Genomic DNA, 12,753 nt, shown 5'->3' on the forward strand with positions numbered 1-12,753 from the left:
GAGGGATGTGCTGCCCTCCCTCGTCCCCTGTGTGGTTTACAGATTAAGTGCTTTCACCATCAAAGGTTGTAGACGTATTTGCTAAGCTTTTTTTTGCTTCTCCTGGCATTTCCCGTCTTTTTTATCTAGCACAGGTCTGTCAGCTCTGACACCGCAACTAGGATGAAAAGAAAAGGATGAACCAAACGTATATTTTAATTTATTTACTGTCCAAACAAGAAATAGGTTTACATTCCTTTGTTGTTCACGGTATCAAAAGAACCACTTGTCCGAAACAATACAAAATACGAACTTGTGTGATGCTAAAATATGGCAGCATAAGAAATGATTAATAATGTATGGTATATTTATGCTGTGGGTTTTGCTGGGGTTTACCAAATGCAACTCAAGGAAGTCACAAGTAGTAATAATAAAGAGACCAGGCTTAAAATGATAGCCTCTAGTCTTGATGGAATTGAATGCACTTTCCAACTCTGAAGACAATGCATTCCCTTGCTAACCCACATAGCTGTTAGGTAGAGTTCACAATGAATAAGTAGCAGGCTATTTCTGACATGCATACCACGTCAATGGTCACAATGTTATGTTTGATCCCCTTCACAGAAATGTACTAGAATCCACAAAAGTGCCTTTGTAGAAGAGTACAATCATTACTAATGGATTTTTGTAATAGGACCATTCCAACGGGCAATTGTACAAAGCTGAAAGAGGTCACTAAGAGCTCATAATCTGTGATGGTTAAATTATTCCATTTCTTTATAATGGAGTTAAGTCTACTTCACTGGACAAAGACATCCACCAATAAAGTTTAAATTTCTGACAATAATACAGTGGCTGTGTGGCTTAGCAGGACCAACAGAACACGTTTATTTCACGCTGCAAAAGAAGATATGGGAAATCCCAAAATGTATCATCACTGTGACTTTATATGTCCTGTGTTATACTGCAATGTTAGAGGACCAACTTTTTAACTATTTGAAAAGTTCACAAGGGCCCTGAGGCAGCAAATCAAATATGTGTTCATTATGCACCACACATTATATTACACAATTTATTTATATTCAAAATAAGCCGTAATGACTTTTCCAAATAGCAAGTGTGTGTAGCTGATGGGAATAAAAATGACTATTCATCACAAAGGTGTTTTACAGAATTAGGTCGAGCCTGTACAAAATACTAGGCATCGCACAAAAAGGGATTCAGAATTGTAAAGCACTTTCCAAACGGTGAAGTAATGTGTGTGTCTTAACTGTCATAACCACACACACAGCTGCAATCATACCTGCAACAACTCCACTGTCACAGGTTTCCATACATTCCACCTCTACTCGCACTAATGTACATGTACTTAGGCCTAAATATAACTCACAACGCATTTGACATTTCGATCCAATAGTTCAAGCATCACTGAGTACTCCCCTGCAAATACCAAGTCACTTTACTTTTTTGTTGTCCATGCTTTTCAGTCTATAAGCACTGATAAGGTGTTTATTCCGTGTGGAGATGTGTACTTCAGTTATCAACATAATTACCTGCTCTTTCTGAAGTTAGTCCGAGACACTTGGGTATACACTATATATACTTTAATCTGATGTACTTTAAAGTAGCATTCCCACAGCTGACAGAAGCATATACACAGTTTTGCATGTTTATTAAGTGTGTTAGTAAAGTTCACTCATTTGGATGTTGCTACTTCTCTAATTACTACAAATTATTGCGCTAAATGAGTGCGTGGTGAAGTTTTCAGAGTCGTGACATTTAAGTATACTGTACAGTGGGATATGAATGATAATTGCCTTTATCCTACTGAGCCTGTGATGTTAATGTGAATGTGTTCCACACTTCACAGCCCCGTATGTTTCTATAATTACCAGGAGACCAAACAATAACACATTGAGCACACAGTTTGAATGCAAAATGTAAATATTATTAATAATATTCTGCAGACAAAACCGTGCACAGCTGAGAATCATTTATAAAGAATATCAGCTTTCTTTTTTTGTTTACATTGACTTTTTAAAATCAGATGTGTGGATCGAACAATTCCCAGGCGAAAAGATCAGATATTTGGTCACATTTATTTAACACAACTAAATAAATGGTATATAGCAAGTTTGCATGTGCGTGTGTGTGTGTGTGTGTGTGTATCATAATAAACACACCTTTCCAAACCTTCACTGAAAAGCTAAAGTAAAGGTTTTTGCCAGTGCCAAATGACAAGAAGAAAAGTAATAGGCTAGAAGTAAACAAGCTTATTAAAATGTATTAGAGTTATTGTAACAAAGACATGCCACAATGGCCTGTTTGCAATTAGGAACTTCAAGAACCATTTTCTCACTAACTTTGTGCATTTTCTAAGCTTTCACACCAGTATCCAAACCCTTCAGCACATTTGAGTCCCCAGATGTACACCCAATTAGCCCTAATCAATTCCATTCCAGTGGCAGCTACATTCTGCTTCAGGTTTTGGCGCTAACAGGCTTGAGGAGTCTCGTGTGGGTGACAGCGGGGAGCAGTGCTTTTGGAGATGCTGCCGTAGCTCTTACTACCGCTAGAAGACAACAGTGTGGTCCTCCCACCTCCGCGCTCTCGGACACAGCTCGTGAGTGGCGCTCAGTCTGACGCGGGGACCGTACAACTACTGCTCAACCGATAAATGGGAGCTGGACTTGGTTTGGATTTCTGGACTGTTTGGGGGCGCACAAGAGACACGGAGTTTTAGTGTTGGGAAGAAAGACGCAGTTATGACAGAGCAGCAGTCGTGCGCGGCTTGAGCAGAGGAATATAAACGAAGTATTGTGGGAGAAGATTGATAACGCGACTGGAGGGCGCAGAGGCAGATGTAATTTCCTAAAGCAGTGACTGTTCGTTTTGGATTTGCTTTTTCTTTGCCAGCTTTCACATGACTTGGATCTCCTCTTGGACACATCGCTGCAAACACTAGTACCATGTGTCGTTACGCGGCATAAAAACCTCATTGTGGAGATCTCTGTCGCACCGGGGGACAGGTGGTGCCGCTTGTCTGTGCGCGCACGAGGGGGTACACAGACTCACAAGCTTCCCAGACAGTTGTCCTATAGCGATGTTTGGCTGGATATCGGTTTGTACCAGAGACAGGTGCGAGAGAGGAGAGGAGGAGTAGTTCGCAAAGCCCCACGCGGGGTCTGGCAACGCGCTAACGAGACTTATCCAGACTCTCCGCGCGCTCGGGATTTGTTTCTATTCGTTTCGGGCCAAGGGACGTCTTCTTTTCGCTGGAGCAGAGGTGAGTGAGTGTCCGGGAGGCGTGAGGGGCTGTTGTGGGTGGTGGTAGTGTGGCTGGCTGGTGGTGCGCTCTGAACACGAAGTCAATGCTTTGGATCATCTCTGTCACTCACGCGGGCAAGGATTCTCCAAACTAAGCGGACAAGAGGCGATTTGCGGTTCATTCTCGTCTCATGTACAAATATATAAGCTTATAAAAACATATTGTATTATATATATTTCTCAATTTCATACTGCGTAGCTCACGGCCACGCACCTAGCAGCAAATTGTGAGCTTTAAGAGCCTGCAGCCAACCACACTGCCCACGAGCTGGACGTATTGATCATTTATTGACAATACTCATATCAGTGGGTACAGCCAAATTATGTGCTTTCCAATGCCAACACTATCTGTCACTCTGCGAGACAATTTATTGACAGGCAATGTTAGTGCGCATTAAATTGTTTTATTTAAGCAGGGCTTTCCAATGCACTTTCCCTGCCTTTTAAGGATTCTGCAGTTTGTATTTGTGATTCAGTGATTTGCAATGTATTTCTGTGTATTTTCCACACAGTTTAAACAAGTGCATGCATCACTCTTCCTCTGGGCTCTACACCTCCCCACCTTTCTCTGCAGTGTGTTACATTATCTTGCACTTGATACTGTCACCATCCCATTTTTGTACTGTGTTAAAGCTGCCTCAGTAACACAGAATCTCCTTCAGTTTTCTTAATTTGGGAGTTTAGTTGCCGGCCCCTGTTTCAAATTCCAATTGGCTTTGAATCTGGCTTTTGTGTTGCCCCAAAGGTTTGTGGACTGGAAAGAGACACAAGTAAAGTGAAATCCCCAAGGTTCAGAGCATTCCTATAATGAGCCAAGTGTGTGCGAGAGGAAGAGGAGGGACAGAAGGAAGAAGGTTCTTGTCTGGGAATGGAGACTGTCCAGGGAATAGCCGGATACCTCTCCTAACCTATCTGTCACCGTGTCAGTCAGGTCTATGAAGGACAAGAGCCTCTTTAACGCCACCAGGCTATAGCACTTAGAGACAGTACAAGTACAGGCAGATTGCAGTGTTACACCAAGAACTACGCTTTTCCCATTTTCTTAAGAGCTAAAGAAGAGATGCTTTGACTGTGATGTGTCATCTTTAAGCATCAGATGCGGTGAGCACATAGCTGGAAACAGAAAAGAGCTTTTTGGGAATTACGTAGAGATTTGGAACTTCACATCTATATTCACACCATTATAAAATACAGATATTCTTGGTCAGGGCACAACATATTTTTGTGAGAAGTGCTTAATGTCTTGGCTGAGGTCCATGGGTGCTTTTAGTTTTATTTCACATCTTCATCACCTCCATTTATAGCTTCACTTTATCTTTTCTTCTTAGTTCACGTACCAAGTTGCTGTTTAGTTGGGGTATTTCCATTTCCTCTGCTTGTAAACTATTTCTTCAAAACTAGTCATTCAACAAGAAGGAAATGGCACAGTGTTCCTTGTCAATGGTAGTTAATTGGTCCTGTTAAAGGAAGGACAATGTTGTAAACAAGTTTATCTGAAACTAGAGCCGGACACAGGGATCATAACCTCATTTTTAATCAGGCGAGTGTTGTCTTTGGTATAGATGAGGAGCCCGCTGAGCCTTCTTACGCCCTGACTTCCTCTTGGAGGCCTATCACTGTTAATTACCGGAGCAAGTGCATTCACAGGATGAATTAAGAGACAAGAGAGGGAGAACGTGTCTGATAGCATCTCTGATCTCCTCATTGTGCCCCATCCCGTGTTTCATTTGTTTAAAAGCCAAGAACAATGCACTGAGTTTCAAGTGATAAGGCCTTTAGCCACACAGGCTGCTTTGAAAGGGATATCAGCGTATACAGTACAGACATGACACAGGTGGGATGTAACAAGACACTTAAACTGAAGTCAGTCAATCCAAGAATACTTTGAAGTGCAGACAGAAAGTTACTGCAAAAAGTAGTTAATCTTTATTTAGAGGTGCACTATGAAACTTTTCAGGTGTCTCCATGCATATGTTGTTGCTTTGCTTGGAATGTTCAACAGTATTACATTAAACATTTTAGAAACATGCATTCTTACTGGAAGTGAAGGCTTGTCTGTCCACAGATCTGACTTGCCCCTTAGCCTGCATGGTCATGTCATACTGTGGAACATTCCTGGTAAGACATTGACATCAGGGAGACAAGAAGGCAGACAGTTGTAGTCGCAGCAGGAGAAAATATTGTTGTAGGACTTGGATGAGGAGGAGGAGTTATAGGAATAGTTATTGTAGTAATAGCAGATAAGAGAGAATTACGATGAATTGTTTTAGTAGAATAGTGGGCGTATGATTCATTTCTACTTGGACAATATTATTTTGGATTTGTTTTTTAGTACCAACTTGAGCCACTTCTGTGTCTTCCTGAAATGTTCCATCTACAGCTAACACCTGCTTGTATTTTGAAACAAGAACTTTCTCAAAATTGAATTTCCTTTTATGGGCAGTGAGATGAATGGTTTCTTTAATTAAATCTCTCCACAACAAACAGGAAAGCATTGCCTCGACCAGCAGAACTCCCACAGCTCTCTGAGAGGAACAGGGGTATTACATAATGCATATCTTAGTAATCGAATAAACACCATACCTGATGCTGTTGTACTGTCCACAATACACAACAAGTAATAGATCTTAGTGAGGAGTGTGGGGGTGGGGGTTGTCAGTGGAGTGTCCCAAAGCCCATGTCAGATTTTGGCCATGTTTTCGCTGTCCCTCTCGCCTCTCCTCACAGCCTGACAAACTGCTCACTGAAGCCTGGCTAATCCTTGGCTGCTAGTACCAGGGGATTTATTATAAAGTTAGTTAATTTGAGGGAAGATCCACAGCTTTCCTTGGACACACAGGCCCGACAGACTCCCGCTGCCTTCACGATTGACTCTAAAACCAGCAATTAATGAGGGATTGTTTGTGTCTGAACTTGAGAGAGATAGGGACCGCAGGGTGGTGTGAAGGGACTGAGTTGATTGTTTTGTCTTCTAGTGTTGTAAAAAAAAGATTGTAATTTTATTTGAGTGTTGTCATATTTCATTTATTGATTTGTATGTGTACTACATGTAGGATATGTAATATACAGTATGTATATTCATATAATTTGCATTGGGGTGGGATATGATTTTTATCATGATTAATGTACACTATCATGATTAATGTACACATTTTTCTAGTGCTTTTCTAGTCAATAAAGCTTCTTTTGTAAGAACACATCAGTGTGATTGGTTAATTAGCTGTCACTCTCTCACAGGCTGACCAATGGAAGTTAGTGAGAAAAAAATGTGTAGAGCAGACAAGTGGTGGACGAAGTACTCACTTTTGTTTCTTGAGTGATCGTACAAATGTAAAAAATCAAGTAAAAGTAAAAGTATCACATGAAAAAAATCAACTTAAATAAAAGTATTAAAGTACTTTTAAAAATGTTTAAAATGTTTAAAAATGTGCTTAAAGCGTAAAAAGTAAGTATTTTCCACGTATTTTGAGTTCTTATAAAGGTTTAAACGTATTAGTTTATGCTGAATTTTTGACAGAATCAATTGAATCAATAGATTTTAACTGTTTTTATTTGTATATTTTAATTTGTGTTAAAATAAACCCCTTAGCCTTTTCAGTAGATCTCAGACAGTAATAAAAAAATACTTTTAAATACATATTTTCAGTCCAGTTAAAAAATGTAGTGGAGTAGAAAGTCCAGAAACCTGATCTCAAATGAAATAGAAGTAGAAAGCATCCACTTAAATTTACTTTAGTACAGATACCTCAAATTTGTACTTAAGTACAGTATTTTACTACTTTTACTTAGTTATATTCCACCACTAGAGCAGACAGGTAAATAGAGAAATAGGGAATCACAATATGACCAAAATAGCAGATCGTCAAAGGATGACAATTTGTCATACCCCAGCTTAAGGGACCACTGTGACATAAGTTTAATAATTAGAGCCAAAGTGCTATTAGTGGTACAGCTGTATCCATTCCACTGCACTTTGGAAACTGTGCCACACAGTGCTACTCAGTAGATGATAGATATGTAAATAAAACATTCTCTATTCAGGTCCTCCAGTTGTTATTATATATAATAACTATTAAGGATCAATAGCAATTACAGCTAAAGATAATATAACAATAAAAGTTGTAAGAGTGAATATTTTTTGTGTTAAGTTTACTGGACTTTCTTAGCCTAAGCCTTTCTAAATATACTTACATTAAATCTGGTTTCTTAGTCTCAAGTTTTAGTGTTTTGATCAGTACTTTCACACTTCCCCAGAATGTCTGCCTGCATGTCCCGTGTACCCTGCGACAGCCGTGGGACCCCCTTGACCTCGGAGCAAGTGTTGGAGCGACTGTGCTCAAACAACAGGTGTCTTTAACAGCAGTCTAATCCCCCCCCTCACATACAGGACGTCCCGCTGCGGTTGACGTCAACTATGGGCCCGCGGCGGTCGCTCTGTAAAATAATATGCACTAATTAGTCAGACAGCTCAGCATGGAGGCAAGCTCTTCGTCTCTGTGTTTTTATTTTTAATTTATGGCATTTGAGTGGCAAACGTCCAACTGGGTGCTCACTGGGTGCTGTAATCTGGCTTGATTGCTGTAGTGTCGTTCCAACACATGAATATTTAATTCATATTTACATTATCTCCGGCAGTCTGCTAATCCCCACTTATGTTATATGAAGAAAGTTGGTACTATATATTTTCTAAACAATGAGTTAAAAGTAAGGAATAATATTTTTTGTTTCAGTTACTAACACTAATGTAGAAGCATAGACTATATAAAGAAGTGGACTTAGTGACTGTGACGTCACCCATAGTGTTCGACTCCAGTCAAATGAAGCTCATCGAGGCTACAGCAGTTATGGGGCCAATTTGAAGCCAAGTTGCTTATTAAGAATTCCGACTGTGAGTGTCATAGCAACCAAAGACCTATCCGGAGCAAGGCTATGGAAGGTAATGCCGAAATCCCGCCTGCACCGCTGGTTTAGCAGGGAGCGGGTGCCTAGCAACCATGTCAATCAAACCTGTTGCTAATACCAGCGGGAGCGACCCCAGTGAAAGAAGGCACCTGATTTGTCTGTTATTAATGTTCATATCTTGAGTAACGAGCACAAAAGCAAAATAAAAATACCAGAATCATGTAGAGTGGGTTAGTATAAACATTTTAAGACAAATATGACGAGCCTGACAGCAGCAGTTACGGTGAGAGCGGCATTCGTTTTCCAATGTACAGTGAATTGGAGTCGAGTCGATGGAACTGGAAGTTCGCCCACGCTTACTTCCTATTTGGAACGCAGCAGCTAGCAGGTTAGCTATGTCCATTTATATATACAGTTTGTGTAAAAGTATGCCTTGTAAAACATTTCAAATGCAAACATTAAATAAATGAACTTTCTAAACTTCTAAAATCACAACTTCCTCTGGGGCCCATGGAAATATGTTTGCAATTTGAACATGAGTAATGAAATCAGACATATGAGGTATCTAAAATTATTTTTAAAGTCATATGACATTAGCTTCAGGTCTGCTATTCTTTCCATTGCCCACACAGTAATTGAAATAACTGACAACTGTGACAGTTTATGTTCATTTGTGGCTATCGATGTAATGATTTTGGAATGAAGCATATCCAAAGAAAACAGCACTTAAAGCTATCCAAAGACCTGTTATTTTTCCAGTTTTGTTCTGTGACCTCTAAATGCACTGCAGGCTTAAGTTTCAGTTTGGCTGATGGGAGTCATCAGGGTAAATGGTTTAAGTGGATTTCAGGATTGTACCTAAAGCAGTCCGTGCACACCTGCATTTCCTATACAGTATTTCCTTTGCCTTTGGGTTTGGGTTGGGTCTTTTTTTTGTCTAGTATCACAGTAGTAGTTTTTTGTAGGAGTAGTAATAACCACTCACATCATAAGAATAGCAGATGGCATAGTAAGTAGTAAGTGGTACAACGTATGGTGCAATGAATTTGACAGTAGTTGTTAAAAAGTTGTAACAATGAATTGGCTAGTTTTGAATTGTGTGCGTTCTAAATGTTCATTCAAGGACTGGCACACCTGATTTTTTGTAAACGAGTGTCTGTGTTTTCCCTCACAGACTGTATCGTAAAAATGGCACTAGAGATGAGTTAGACAGCTTTAAATACCTCCTTCTGCAGTGTGAAAATCAAGTACACCAGCTTTAATTTTTTTCTATTAATAATATTTTGTACTAATGCTGTTTTTTGCACTCAATCCCTTTTTACAGATAGAACACTAGGTACATTTTGGGTTATTTTGGCCTCCTTGGGATTGGGATTCATAAGGGTAAAAGTGAATTTCATCATACCACTTTAAGCAGTGCCTGCACACCTGCATGTGTTCTGGCCCGTTTGCTCATTCCATGGAGTCTTTCTCCAAGATCGTGGTCAGACTGAGGCGGATGCATTAGCGTGTCCTTGGTGGGAACAGCTGTCAACATCCACCTCATTCTAACACTGGATCGACAGCTCGCAGTGAAAATAATACCAAGAGCAGGACCTTCCCATCTTTTCTTAACTCATTGTGCATTCCTTACTGCTTGTTTTCATGCACCACTCATTACCTTTTCTCCTCTTGTCCTTGACCTCCCCCCCTCTCCCCAGACGCCTCTACCTCACTCATGCGCCTCCCCAGGACCTGAGGAGTCAAGGCCCCCTCTCAGGCAGTGTGGTCCATGTCTGTGGGCTGTCAGACCAGGGACACTGCCCACTGGGGCCCTGAATGGGACAAATTGGCCATAACAATGTGTCCACTTAGCATGAGTAGCTGCAAAGAGGGGAGGTGAAAAGAGGGGCTGATGATGGAGGGATGGGACCAGTGCTATAGCAATTACAGTGACACACAAAGGAGGTTATGGGGCAGTATGCAACCTGGACCTACAGTCTCTTATTGTGTGGAATCTTTACTTAAATAGGTTCAGAGATGGGGTGTAATGTTCTACGTCATTTTGGAAACATGCTTTATTTGAACAATGTTGATCAATTATTAGTGCTATGTTTAAGGAACTTGGCCAGGAAGGCATCTCCCTTAAATTATGTATTTTTTTAACAGGCTTTTACACTTCCTATTTTTCTATCTTAAATAGCAGCTTTATCCTGTAATGCTGCCAGGAGAGCAATATTTTCAAATTTAACCATTATCTTTTCCTTTATCTTTGAAGTACACCTGTTTTAGCCTCCATTTATAAAAAAAAAAATGCTTTCTATAGCGGCCGCGCTGACCCAAGTCTAATAGAGGTAATAGACTACCCTCAAGTGCCCCATACAAAAACACTTTTAAATCACATATAGTACCTTTGCTGAACCCTTTTCACTCCATCACCTCTTCTCACTGCCACATAGAGCTGCTCCGCTTGTTGTTATTTGCCCAAGGCTACTGCAGAGGTTTCCATAGCAGCAGAATAAACAGGTTGTTCAGTATTTTTACATTCACGCACACATTCATGCAGTTCCCCAAGCTCAAATACCTTCCGTGGCTGAAGTTTGAAGGTGCTATACACAAGGGTCAAAGTTCATCCAACCCACCCATTAGAATGTAATGAGTGCTATAGTCCAGTGGGACCACCTCCTCCATTTACTCACACACTGCTGCTCTGCCGTCATGGCCTTGTGCTTTCATCTTTTAATCACTTGTTTTTAGACCCTTCTCAAAGTGTCCAGTGCCAAAGCGGTCAAAATGGGAGAGTTCAAACGAATCTGGCCTAAACAGTCAATACCAAGTTGCTTTTAATTTAGTTTTGAACATTTTTCCTTCTAGAACAGGTTAAAAGTTTTAGGCACTTATTTATAAACGACGGAGAGAAAGAATTGTGAATAATAGCACTTGTCACGATAATTACTATATCAACTTCAATATAGGAAAGCTGGAACAATATATTTTGTGAATCAATATTTATCGATAGTACAATTTCTTTGCAATAATGGGGAGATTTTTGTTATTGGGAATTTCAACCATGAGTATCATAGCAACCAAAGAGCCAATCTGGAGTGAGGTAATGCCCCCAGCGCTTAGCAACGCTCTCAATCAAACCTGATGCTAATGCCAGCGGGAGCTACCTCGGTGAAAGAAGGCACCTGATTTATCTTTTATTAATGTTCATATCTTGAGTTACGGACCTAACAGCAAAATAAAAATACCAGGATCAATATGAACATTTTAAGACCAAAATGACGAGCCTGACAGCAGCAGTTAGGGAGAGAGGGGGTGACAGTTTTCCAATGTAAACTGAATTGGCGCTGAGCCGATGGAACCAAATACGCACCAGTCACGTGTAAAAGTTATAAGATCATAAGAATTTAGCTTTTATGACTTTATTCTGCTATTTATTTGTTATTTGTTATCCTGCTTTGTTCTCATGGTAACAATGACATAAAGTAGTTTCAGTATTATGGTTTATCATGATATTTCTCAATACATGATGCTTCAAAATGTATTATTGTCACAAGCCTACATTTAACTCCCTGGTCACTCTCTGTTTAAGTATCAGTATGTTGTGACTGAGATGAAGTGGCTAACACATTTTGCTGAGCCTTAGGTTGCGCAGTAAGACACAAGCTCCCATCACCAAAGGGGCGAATAGGGTTTTTGAATAAAGATGCTTCCTGTGGGTGAAAGTGGCGTAGCGTGCTGGCTTCTTGTCCCTCCACAGGGGAAGTGCAGTGCGCCGTGTACGACTGAATCAGAGACACACCAGGGATTCTGCTGTTGTCTGTAATCGTGAGAAAGAAAGTGTAGGCTCCATCCTGCTGGCAACGGCCCATGACTGTGGGACAAGACATAACACCGGACACATACATCCTGGACGCCAATAAACAGCTGTACAATGCTTTTTTTATTGTGTTTGCTTGTCGCTAAAACAGACAATGTAATGTTTGCTCTTTTTAGAGTACTCATCTGGACAGGAATTTTGACAACAGCACTGGGATAGGAAGTGCCTGTCTTATTTTGTTCTTTTCTTAAGCTACCATAAAGCTTTTGTAATGAAAATGAAAATAACAAAGAAATGTATGTATGAGTGTGTCTATTTTTATAGTTAATGAACAACCCTACATCTTTCAAATAATAATAATGCTTTGGAGTAATATTGTGGAGTTTTATGTTTCATTGGATTTATATAATGTGTTTCAAGACATCCAAAGAGCTTTAAACTACATTTCATTCTTCATTCATTCTATACTCTGTGGTGGTAAACTACTAGCCACAGCTGCCCTGGGGTAGACTGACAGAAGCAAGGGTTGCAGTTCTGTGACCTGGGCCCCTCTGACCAACACCAGTCACCCACGCACATGCTACATTCACACTCGGAAAAAAGGAAGAAGTGTTTGGATAGTATGCACTAAACCAGAGTCACTGCCGCACAAATATTCCCAGCAGTCTCACATCCAAGAAGTAACCAGGATTAACCCTTCTTAGCTTCCAAGATCAGATGAGATCAGTCAAGGTGGTAGG

General features: G+C 40.3%; 1 protein-coding gene across 1 annotated transcript in view; it reads left to right on the forward strand.

Moving 5' to 3' along the window:
- Positions 1 to 2,542: 2,542 nt before the first annotated feature.
- Positions 2,543 to 12,753, forward strand: part of sema6bb (sema domain, transmembrane domain (TM), and cytoplasmic domain, (semaphorin) 6Bb) — a 163,280-nt gene continuing 153,069 nt past the window's right edge. Inside the window, exon 1 of the mRNA XM_033965464.2 lies at positions 2,543 to 3,265. The gene's annotated coding sequence lies outside the window, so the exon portion shown is untranslated. The remainder of the gene's footprint in view (positions 3,266 to 12,753) is intronic.

The sequence above is a fragment of the Periophthalmus magnuspinnatus genome, chromosome 4 (assembly GCF_009829125.3).
Source record: "Periophthalmus magnuspinnatus isolate fPerMag1 chromosome 4, fPerMag1.2.pri, whole genome shotgun sequence".
Lineage (NCBI taxonomy): Eukaryota > Metazoa > Chordata > Actinopteri > Gobiiformes > Gobiidae > Periophthalmus > Periophthalmus magnuspinnatus.